Genomic DNA, 12,870 nt, shown 5'->3' with positions numbered 1-12,870 from the left:
CTCTCTCTCTCTCTCTCTCTCTCTGTCTCTCTTTCTCTCTCTCTCTCTCTCTCACACACACACACACACACACACACACACACGCACACCGCCCCCCCCCCCCACCACACACACACTATCAACTCTCTATACCTCCTGAGGGGTAGGGGCTCTCGACTTCACTTTATGCAGGTCTTGTGGAGGCAGCTATGACTGCTGTGAAATTGTGAATTCAACAGTCTTGTCATATCTAGAAGACACTGTTTTATCCCAGTCTCCCAAACTCTGGCTCTTACAGTCTTTCTGTCCAATCTTCTGAGACAGTTCCTGACCCTTGAGGAGGGGGTATGATTTAGATGTCAGATTTGTAGCTAAGCACTCCACTGACACTTACTTTGTCTACTTTGAGCACATTTCAGTTTCTTGGTGAGTAGCCATCTACTGTACAAAGGAACTTCACTGATGAGGTCTGAGAGCTGCTCTAATTTATGGGTAGAGGTGTATTTAGAGGCCAGTTTGATATCCTACTAAATGAACATAGCATGAATAACATTTTTACAAAGAAGTAAAAATGCCTCAATGCTTTATTGGTTTTCATAGTTTTGGGTTTCTTTACACATTTATAATCTACAATGGAATACTTTTTATTATTTTAACAAACTCTGAGGGGTCACAGAACAATCATAACTTTCTTCTTTTCAAGGATGTAGCTCTGAGATGGGACATGCCATTACAGACATGAAGTGAGGCAAACCGGCAAGGATCCTGACTGAGTGGTTACAAAGAATGAGGCTGGAGATGATGGGTGTATGCCTAGTAGGGAACAAAATGAAATGTTGTTAGAGGAAGAAAATTGGGAAGAGAGCCTTTGCCTGGAGTCAAATTCCAAGGCAGAACTTGTATAGAAAGAGAATCAAAGGGTCTGGACATGGTGGCTATCTAAGAAAGATTCTGAGATGGGGAATATTGGAGGCAACTATGTACAGAGGCTCAACAGTCTGTCGTGTGACTGGAAGAGCACCACACAAACATCTGTGCCTGTAAATAAGACAAACATTGCTCATTCTCACACCACCCCATATGTCATTAACTTACTGGGAAACACTGGTTTTCTAAACCCACCTTTAAAAGGGTAGAAAAACCTTGATAATTTTAAATATTACTAGTTCCAGTGTTTTTGAATGAGTATTTTCTTCTTTAGTAACATATGTTACTTTCTTGATCTTAAAGGATTGTTTTATTCAGAAAAATTAGCCAACAATCGCAGCTGACAGAGGAGAGCATGGCAGGGGTCCTAAGGATTCAGGAAAAAAAACCAACTGGTCTCAAGGAAGAATTACAAAGAGGTTCCAACTGAGCTAGAAGATGCCCTACAGCAAGACAAATGGCAGCCTAGCTATGAAGGTTATTATTGTGTACGGTAAAAGACTCTAGCCATCCATCATGGTTTGTTGACACTATTTATTAAGTTGAATCAAGTACAGAAGAGAAATGTTCTTTATGATAGGCCAGATTCCATGAGCAGAAACCCCTTGGAGCTCGTTAGAAAGAGAATACACCCCAGTGTAAAAGATTTTCCAGAGGCCTCTTCCATTTCTCTTTCCACCCCTCCCTAAGTCATTTGCCAAAGAAATTCCTGGATACTGAAATGGCCCCAGCTGTGCTCATAAGAAAACATCAGGGAAAAGTTCATCATCTTTTCCCTGATGTTTTTCTAACGCTGTGTATAGAGTTCAGGGCAGGTGCTAATGAGCACCTTTGCAGTGTTTAAAAATGTTCCTCTTCCTGTGTCTGAAAGCATTCTAGAGAACTAATTATCTGAAGGGGATTAGATAATTTCACCTGGAGTGATGTCGGGCAAAACAGTCATTAGTGCTGTGTGATTGTGATGAATATGGAAGAGGTTGCTTCAACTCCACCCAGCAGCTTTCTGTTAGATTATCTTGTGATCCTCAAGTCCCATGAGATGCCTGGACTGTCCTCCCTAAGTAGCCACACAAACCTGCAGTTGTCCTTCAGCCAGAAAGGCTAGGATTTCTCTGACTTGTGCAGCTTTGAAAACGGAGTAGTAATTGGAGTCCTTTATTCCATCAGTGTTTGAAGACATCTCCAACTCTATATTGTGTGTTAAAACATCTAGGAATGCAGGTATTGCTAGAAGGCCCTTCACTCAAAAGGGGATTTTCTTCTGTGTCTAAACAATGCAAAAAAGACAGGACAATAGATGCTATGATTAATATTTAGCTATGAATGTTGTCCAGGAAGTGAGATGTTCAATTTTTTAGTCTCTCTCTCTCTCTCTTTCTTCCTCTCCCTCTTTCTCTATCTATCTATCTATCTATCTATCTATCTATCTATCTATCTATCTATCTATCTATCTATCTATCTATGCTTGTCGTAATTTTGATGGTGAATGAGCCAAAAGTCTTATGCATGCTAGGAAATTCCTCTACCACTAATTTATATCCCAAACCAGAATTAAACAGACTCATTTATCAATGGCGCCACCTCTTTTGAACCCAGTAATCAACTACAGTCTTGGCATATCTAGAAGATATAGGTACACATATATAGGTACACATATATTCTTTAAATTCCACACTTACAGTCTAAGTGTTTTTACTACATAAATATAACAACTTGGAAGAGATGACTTTCCCCAAAGGCAATCAATTTCAGCCAGCCTAATGACAACCAGAAGAATTCGTCAGTGATATCCACATTCCTTAAGGAAAACTCCCTGTCTTAAGCTCATTCTTCAAGGCAGCCAACTCTAGTTGTTGTCTAGCTGGTGACTGATCACATTATTCTTGGTGCTCTTCTTTGTGAGATTAAAAGAGTTAATGTCTAAGTATATCCTAAGGTTTGTCACCAATAATAACCAAAGCTTTCCCCACCGTGATTCAGCTATTCAGTAAGTCATTGGTTATCAAAGACAGAAATGCTTGGCTGCAAGCCATTCCCTCCAGTTGACTTGAAGACAGCTCCATTCACACCACCCAGATTTCAGGTTTATGATTTCAAAGCAGATTGTTCAGCATTTATAATCTCTTGTATGTTTTTACAAAAAGTCATGGCAATTATAGCAAAACACCTATGTTGTTATAGAGAATTTACATTTATGTAGGAAACAAAGACTGCATACATTTATCAGTATAATAAAACATTCATCTTGAAAGTTGAAAGATGAAAGACACTCATGAGTGTGTGCCTTTCATAAAGGGAGTTAGAGAATCAAAATGCTTGTTATACAGTTAAATGATTCAACTGCCCCAGTAGAACCTAACTGTCTTCTCCTGGGGTTAACAACTCCAGGCTTGGCTCTATGTCTGTCCTTGACTCTAGAATCTTACAGTTGCCACTCTTATAGTTTCAAACATACAGACTTACCACCACAACTACCACCATCACCATCACCATCACCATCACCACCACCACCACCATCAGCTCAGTATCCACACAGCTGAGCACCATGTGATGCATAACAATCTTAAGATCTAATTCTCACATTTTGCCCTGAGAGCTGAGATTTATAATACTAATAAAGATTTCAACAGAATGTGGACAATAAACAGCCCAGAGGATCTCAGCTTAAGAGGTTGTTCCAAAGTCCTTGCTCACCACCCTGTGGGTCATGGATCAAAATAAAAGTATTTGTGAGCTAATATTACAGAGTCTACCAGGGTGAGCTTGTTTTGGAATTAGCAACAATCCTTTCATAACAACGTATTATTTTGAAAACTCTCTTTTGGAGCAATAATCTTTATATGAATTTTTTAAAATATCAGGCACATCTGTTAATAAGACATAAATAAGGAAGGGAGGAAGAGAGCCTGAATGCTGATATTGAGTACCTTAGCATCTGACATTGACTTTCAGCCAATTTAAAAATACTAATGGGGCTCTATTTCAAGAGATGCTTGGAAAGTCCCTGAGGGAGTCACATCAGGATCAGGACACCCATGAAGGAAGAATACGATGGGCATGCACATCACCAGGGAGAAGCAGAAATGGTGACCCACCCTTAGTCCTGAGCAGTTCTACCTATCACAGGGTTACACTCAATGAGAAATATGGCCAGTGACTCAGATCTACAAATGAGCATGACTCGTATGTAACTGAAGCAGGTCAAGGTCATTTTGTACATTTCTGAATCAGAACATACTGCTCTACTCCACTGCTAAGTATTTGCTTTTCCTGGTAGATAGAACGAGGTCCATTCCCTCCCACACCAACACCTTTTTTCCAATACTGATGCATCAAAAACTGAGTGTTTCTCTCAGACATTACAGGTTCTACTTTGTTATCTCCATAAAACTTTTAAAAGTCTAATTATGAAAGTTCTATACACCTATTAGGGAACATTGAAAAATTACAACAACAACAAAAAACCCCATCACCAGAGGCTCCAGATATTAATGGTTTCATGTACTTTATAGTCTTATCCATTATTACCTAACTGAGTCCATTTGTGGGCCATGGGCACTAATTGTCAGTCAATTCTAGTCCTTTGCCCTAGAAGGCCATTCCACACTTCTCTTCTTGCAACTGGCATCTCTTCACTCTGTCATTCAGTCCAATCTAGGCACCAAACACACCAACCCATGTCCATGTTACAATCCAGCAACCATGACTCAGTAGTGAGATAGCTTGACCCTGCAGTAGTTGTTGGGCTCATGGAGCACTATGCTCATCTTTGCATACTCTCTTCACTTAGACTTCAGGAGACTACCACATATTTGCTTGGGCTCTAGTCTACTTGATTGACTCGTACTTTTAGTTGGAGACATTAGTTTCAAATAACACCTGCTATATAATTTGCTATACACAGTTCAAGATTTAAGTAATTCCAAATTATTAAGAATTTTAAGATAGATTCAGTGTATCAGATTTTATGCTGAGGTCCTTGATCCACTTGGATTTTAGCTTTGTGCAAGGTGACAAATATAGGTCTATTTTCATTCTTCTACATACAGACAGCCAGTTAGACTAGCACCATTATTGAAGATGCATTCTTTTTTCCATTTTATATTTTTGGCATCTTTGTCAAAGATCAAGTGACCGTAAGTGTGTGGTTTTATTTCTGAGTCTTCAATTCTATTTCATTGATCAAAATGTCTGTCTTTGTACCAATACAATGCAGTTTTTAATCACTATTGCCCATTAGTAAAGCTTAGTAAAGGTCAGGGATGATGATTCCCCCAGCTGTTTTTTTATTGTTAAGAATTGTTTTCACAGTTGTATATGGGATGGATCACCAGGTGGGGCTGTTTCTTGATGGTCCTTCCTTCCTTTTCAGCTCCAAACTTTCTCTGTAACTACTGTTCATGGGTAATTTGTTCCCCATTCTAAGAAGGATCAAGTATGCACACTTTGGTCTTCCTTCTTCTTGACTTTCATGTGTTTTGAAAATTGTATCTTGGATATTCTAAGTTTCTGAGTTAATATCCACTCATCAGTGAGTGCATATCATGTGTGTTCTTTTGTGATTGGGTTATCTCACTCAGGATGATATTATCCTCCAGATCCATCCATTTGCCTAAGAATTTCATAAATTCATTGTTTTAAATTGCTGAGTAGTACTCCATTCTGTAAATGTATCCCATTTTCTGCATCCATTCCTCTGTTGAGGGACATCTGGGTTCTTTCCAGCTTCTGACTATTATAAATAAGTCTGCTATGAACATAGTGGAGCATGTGTTTTTATTACATGTTGGAACATCTTATAGGTATATGCCAAGGAAAGGAATTCCTGGATCTTCTGGTAGTACTATGTCCAATTTTCTGAGGAACTGCCAGACTGAATTCCAGAGTGGTTGTACAAGCTTGCAATCCCACCAACAATGGAGTATTCCTTTTTCTCCACATCCTCACCAGCATCTGCTGTCACCTGAATTTTTGATCTTAGCCATCATGACTAGTGTGAGGTGGAATCTCAGGGTTGTTTTGATTTGCATTTCCCTGATGATTAAGGATGTTGAACATTTTTTCAGGTGCTTCTCAGCTATTCGGTACTCCTCAGGTGAGAATTCTTTGTTTAGCTCTGTACCCCATTTTTAATAGGGTTATGTGATTTTTCCGGAGTTCATCTTCTTAAGTTCTTTATATATATTGAATATTAGTCCCCTATCTGATTTAGGATTGGTAAAGATCCTTTCCCAATCTGTTAGTGGCCTTTTTGTCTTATTGAGAGCGTCTTTTTGTCTTACAGAAGCTTTGCAGTTTTATGAGGTCTGATTTGTCAATTCTTAATCTTACAGCACAAGCCATTGAATTTTTCCCCTGTGCCCATATCTTCAAGGATTTTCCCCACATTTTCCTCTATAACTTTCAGTATCTCTGGTTTTATGTGGAGTTCTTTGATCCACCTAGACTTGAGTGTTGTACAAGGTGTTAAGAGTGGATCAATTCGCATTCTTCCACATGATAAGCACCAGTTGTGCCAGCACCATTTGTTGAAAATGCTGTCTTTTTTCCACTGGATGGTTTTAGCTCCCTTGTCAAAGATCAAGTGACCATAGGTGTGTGGGTTTATTTCTGGATCTTCAATTCTATTTCATTGGTCTACTTGTCTGTCATTGTACCAGTACCATGCAGTTTTTAATCACAATTGCTCTATAGTACAGCTCAATGTCAGGCATGGTGATTCTATCAGAGGTTCTGAAATCCAATTAGATCCAACATAAATAATAAAAAGCAAACATTCATGTGGATGCTGAACAATACTCTACTCAATGATACTTGGTCAAGGAAGAAATGAAGAAAGAAATTAAAGACTTTTTAGAGTTTATTGAAATTGAAGCCACATTCCCAAATTTATAGGACACTATGAAAGCAGTCCTAAGAGGAAAACTCATAGCCCTGAGTGCCTCCACAAACAAACTAGAGAGAGCATACACTAGCAGCTTTACAACACACCTAAAAGCTCTAGAACAAAAGGAAGCAAATTCACCCAAAAGGAGTAGATGGCAGGAAATAATCAAATTCAGGGCTGAAATCAACCAAGTGAAAACAACAACAACAAAAACCTATCCAAAGAATCAACCATACCAAGAGTTGGTTCTTTGAGAAAATCAACAAGACAGAGAAACCCTTAGCCAGACTAACTAGAGGGCACAGAGACAGTATCCTACTTAACAAAATCAGAAATGAAAAGGGAGACATAGCTTGGGCATGGTGGAGCACGCCTTTAATCTCAGCACTTGGGAGGCAGAGGCAGGCAGATTTCTAAGTTTGAGGCTAGCCTGGTCTACAAAGTGAGTTCCGGGACAGGCAGGGCTATACAGAGAAACCCTGTCTCAAAAAACAAAAACAAAACAACAACAACAAAAAAAAGCTCATATTTAAAATCTATAGTTTTTGGTATCCTAGGTTTTTTGTTATTCCAGATGAATTTGCAAATTGCCCTTTCTAACCTGGTGAAAAATTGAGTTGGAATTTTGATGGGGATTGCATTGAATCTGTAGATGGCTTTTGGCAAGATAGTCACTTTTACTATATTAATCCTGCCAACCCATGAGCATGGGAAATCTTTCCATCTTCTGAGATCTTCATTGATTTCTTTCTTCAGAGACTTGAAATTCTTTTTTTTTTTTTTTTAAATATTTTTATTAGGTATTTTCCTCATTTACATTTCCAATGCTATCCCAAAAGTTGCCCATACCCTCCCCCCCCCCACTCCCCTACCCACCCACTCCCACTTTTTGGCCCTGGCATTCCCCTGTACTGGGGCATATAAAGTTTGCAAGTCCAATGGGCTCTTTCCAGTGATGGCTGACTAGGCCATCTTTTGATACATATGCAGCTAGAGTCAAGAGCTCCGGGGTACTGGTTAGTTCATAATGTTGTTCCACCTATAGGGTTGCAGATCCCTTTAGCTCCTTGGGTACTTTCTATAGCTCCTCCATTGGGGGCCCTGTGATCCATCCAATAGCTGACTGTGAGCATCCACTTCTGTGTTTGCTAGTCCCCAGCATAGTCTCACAAGAGACAGCTATATCTGGGTCCTTTCAGCTAAATCTTGTTAGTGTATGCAATTCTTATCATACACATCTTTCATTTCCTTAGTTAGAGTCACACCAAGGAATTTTATATTATTTTTGACTATTGTAAAGAGTGTTGTTTCCCTAATTTCTTTCTCAGCCTGTTTACCGTTTGTGTAGTGAAAGGCCACTGATTTGTTTGAGTTAATTTTATATCCAGCTACTTCACTGAAACTGTTTATCGGGTTTAGGTGGAATTTTTACAGTCACTTATCATATAATCTACAAATAGTGATATTTTGACATCTTCCTTTCTAATAGGTATCCCCTTAACCTCCTTTTGTTGTCGAATTGCTCTGGCTAGGATTTCAAGTACTATATTGAATAGGTAGGGAGAAAGTGGGCAGCCTTGTCTATTCCCTGATTTTAGTGGGATTGCTTCCAGCTTCTCTCCATTTAGTTTGATGTTGGTACTGGTTTTCTGTATATTGCTTTTATTATGTTTAGGTATAGGCCTTGAATTCCTGATCTTTCCAAGACTTTTATCATGAATGGGTGCTGGATTTTGTCAAATGCTTTCTCAGCATCTAACAAGATGATCATGTGGTTTTTGTCTTTGAGTTTGTTTATATAGTGGATTACGTTGATGGATTTCTGTATATTAAACCATCCCTGCATCCCTGTGATGAAGTATACTTGATCATGATGGATGATTGTTTTGATGTTTTCTTGGATTCAGTTTGCGAGAATTTTATTGACTATTTTTGCATCGATATTCATAAGGGAAGTTGATCTGAAGTTCTCTTTATTTGTTAGGTCTTCATGTGGTTTAGGTATCAGAGTAATTGTGGCTTCATAGAATGAGTTGGATAGAGTACTTTCTGTTTATATTTTGTAAAATAGTTTGAGGAGAATTGGAATTATGTTTCTTTGAAGATCTGTTAGAACTCTGCACTAAACCCATCTGGTCCTGGCCTTTATTTGGTTGGGAGACTATTAGTGACTGCTTCTATTTCTTTAGGGCTTATGTGACTGTTTTGGTCATTAATCTGATCCTGATTTAACTTTGGTACTTGGCATCTGTCTAGAAATTTGTCCATTTCATCCCGGTTTCCAGTTTTGTTGAGTATGGCCTTTTATAGTGGGATCTGATGATTTTTTTTTATTTCCTCATGTTGTGCTGTTATGTCTCCCTTTTCTTTCTGCCTTTATACGTTACTTAACCTTTTTCCCTTACTGCTTTTAATATTCTCTCTTTTTTTTTTTTTTTTTTTGGTTTTGGTTTTTCGAGACAGGGTTTCTCTGTGTAGCCCTGGCTGTCCTGGAACTCACTTTGTAGACCAGGCTGGCCTCGAACTCAGAAATCCGCCTGCCTCTGCCTCCCAAGTGCTGGGATTAAAGGCGTGCGCCACCACCGCCCGGCAATATTCTCTTTTTATTTAGTGCATTTGTTCTGATTATTATGTGTCGGGAGGAATTTCTTTTCTGGTCCAGTCTATTTGGAGTTCTGTAGGCTTCTTGTATGTTCATGGGCATGTCTTTGTTTAGGTTTGGGGAGTTTTCTTCTATAATTTTGTTGAAGATGTTTACTGGCCCTTTAAGTTGAAAGTCTTCATTCTCATCAATACCTATTATCCTTAGGTTTGGTCTTCTTATTGTGTCCTGGATATCCTGGATATTTTGGGTTAGGATCTTTTTGCATTTTGCATTTTCTTTGATTGTTGTGTCCATGTCCTCTATGGAATCTTCTACACCTGAGATTCTCTCTTCCATCTCTTCTGTTGCTGATGTATCTATAGTTTCTGATTTCTTTCCTAGGATTTCTATCTCCAGAGTTGTCTCCCTTTGGGTTTTCTTCATTGTTTCTACTTCCCTTTTTAGATCTTGGATGGTTTTCTTTTATTCCATCACCTGTTTGGTTGTGTTTTCCTGTAATTCTTTAAGGGATTTTTTTGTGTTTCCTCTTTAAGGATTTCTACCTGTTTAGCGGTGTTCTCCTGTATTTCTTTAAGTGAGTTATTAATGCCCTTCTTAAAATCCTCTACCAGCATCATGAGATATTAATTCAAATCTGAATTTTGCTTCTTGTGTGTGTTAGGGTATCCAGGACTCGCTGTGGTGGACGTACTTGGTTCTGATGATGGCCAGTGATCTTGGTTTCTGTTAGTAAGATTCTTAAGTTTGCCTTTCACCATATGTTAATCTCTGGTGTTAGATGTTCTAGCTGTCTCTGGCTGGAACTTGTTCCTCCTGTGATTCTTTAGCCTCTGTCAGCACTCCTGGGAGTCCAACTCTCTCCTGAATCCCATTGGTCAGAGCACTCTCTGCAGGCAAGCTCTCCTCTTGCAGGGAAGTTGCTCAGAAGTCTGGAGCTCAGATCCACCTCCTGAGTCCTGGGGTCAGAGCCCTCCCTGGAGGCTGACTCTCCTCTGGGGGCGGGGGGGGGGAGTGCCCAGCAGTCTGGGTCTCAGCTCTGCTTCCTGGCTGAGGATGAAGGCCTGAAGGGACCCTGTCCAAGAAGTTCTGTTGCTTCTGCCACCCAAGTGCTCTCCTGTGTAGACTGGTCGCAGTGATCCCAAGATCCTGGGTATGCTAGGGCCTGCCAAGTTCCCGCCCAAGATGGTGTGGTGCTGGCACCGACCCAGCCACTGGTTGGGCAGGTTTCCTTTGTCCCTGTTCCTGCTGGCATAAGACCCTCCGTTTTTTTTGGAACAGATGTTGAGTTCCACTCACCAGTGATCTCCAGATCCTGGGTGTGCTAAGGGCACCTGCAACGTGGAGCGTTCTCTGGGGACCTTGGGACCCTCCAAGGATTCCACGCTCAAGTTGGTGCGGGGCTGGTGCTGACCAGAATGAACCCCAGCCACTGGTCCAGAAGGTTTCCTTTGTTCCTGTTCATGCTAGCACAAGACCCTCTGGGTTTTTTGGAAAAGATGTTGCATTCCACTCACCAGTGATCTCAAGATCTTGGGTGTGCTAGGGTGCCTGCAGCATGGAGAGTCCTCTGGGTACCTTCTCTCCAATACTTTTAACATGAAGGAGTATAGTATTTTGTCAAATGCTAGATACACTGAATCTAATAGAAGAGAAAGTGGAAAAGAACCTTGAACTCATTGGCACAGGGGGAAATTTCCTAAACAGAACACCAATGGCTCATGCTCTAAGATCAACTATTGATAAACAGGACCTCATGAAACTGGGAAGGCAAAGGACATAGCCGGTAAGACAAATTGGCAACCTACAGATTGGGGAAAAAAATCACTAACCCCACATCCTATAGAGGGCTAATATCCACTCTGGAAATCAGTTTGGCAGTTCCTCAGGAAATTGGAACTAGATCCACCCGAAGACCCAGCTATACCACTCTTGGGAATATACCGAAAAGATGCCCCACCATGCCACAGGGGCACGTGTTCCACTCTGTTCATAGCACCCTTATTTGTGATAGCCAGAAGCTGGAAACAACCTAGATGTACCATGACAAAAGAATGGATACAGAAAATGTGGTTCATTTATACAGTGGAATACTACTCAGCTATTAAGAAAGAATTTTGCAGGCAAATGGATGGAACTAGAAAATATCATCCTGAGTGAGGTAACTCAGACCCAAAAGGACATGCATGGTATGTACTCACTAATAAGTGGATATTAGGCCCCCCACCCCAAAAAACATACAGAATACATAAGATACAGTCTACAGAATTCAAAAGGCTCAACAAGCTGAAGTCCCCAAGTGAGGACGCCTCAGTGCTGCTTGGGAGAGAGAAGAAAGCAATCACAATTGTGGAGGGGAAGAGAGGTTTAGGAGGGTTAGTGAACGGGGTCAGGGGCAGTGGAGGGAGGCTGGTAGAGGGGAACCTGATCTGGTATTGGGTGAGGGAAAAGGACTGAAGTCCTGATGGTCAGCAGAAACAATGTTAGCAGGCAACCTCAGGAAATAGGAGGTTGGATGGAACCCCCCGCCCCCCAGAATCCACCAGTGACCTGGGAGGTGAGAGACTCCTAGGACCCATAGGGAGGGACTTTGATGAAATGCTGGACAGTAGGGGGAGGGAATTTATAGAGCCCACCTCCAGCAGGAAGACGGCATCAAGTGAGGGATGGAGTTGCCACCCCACAGTCATACCTCTGACCCATAATTGTTTCTGTCTGAAAGAATTATAGGAATGGGAATGGAGAGGAGGAGCCTGAGGAAAAGGAAGTCCAGTGACAGGTCCAAAGTGGGATCTAGCTCAAGGGGAGGTCCCAAGGCCTCACACTATTACTGAGGCTGTGGAGAGCTCACAAAAAGGGATCTATCATGACTGCCCTCCAAAAGACCCAACAGGCAGCTGAAAGAGTCAGATGTAGATATTTGCACCTAACCAATGGACAGAAGCAGCTGGCCCCTGTTGTTGAATTAGGGAAGGCTGAAAGAAGCTGAGGAGAATCTGTAGGCAGACCAGCAGTTTCAATTATTCTGGACCCCTGAGATCTCTCAAACACTGATTCACCAAACAGACATCATACACCAGCTGATATGAGGGCCCCCAACACACATACAGTAAAGGACTTCTGGGTCTGTGTTCATTCAGGGATGATGCACCTAACCCTCAAGAGACTGAAGGCCCCAGGGAGTTTAGAGGTCAGGTGGGGTGGGGGTGGAGGCAACAATGTGGAGACAGGGTTGGGTGGGGAGGAGATGTGGGATGTGGAGCAGACAGAGGGTGGGTGGGTGGGGCAGGAAATGGAATATGGAGTGTAAAAATTAAATTAAATTTAAAATAAAATAAAATAAATAAAAAATAAAGAAAGATAGAATTTCAAGAGAGTAAATAGAGGTCATTTAACTAGTCCAGGCTCTACTGAGCATAAGGTTTTCTGTGGCTGCACAGCTCATAAGCTTGTGATCTTGGCACTGTTTCATCCT

The sequence above is a fragment of the Mus caroli genome, unplaced genomic scaffold (genome assembly GCF_978045245.1).
Source record: "Mus caroli unplaced genomic scaffold, Mus_caroli_1 scaffold_15, whole genome shotgun sequence".
Lineage (NCBI taxonomy): Eukaryota > Metazoa > Chordata > Mammalia > Rodentia > Muridae > Mus > Mus caroli.
Note: the sequence above shows the minus strand (reverse complement) of the source record.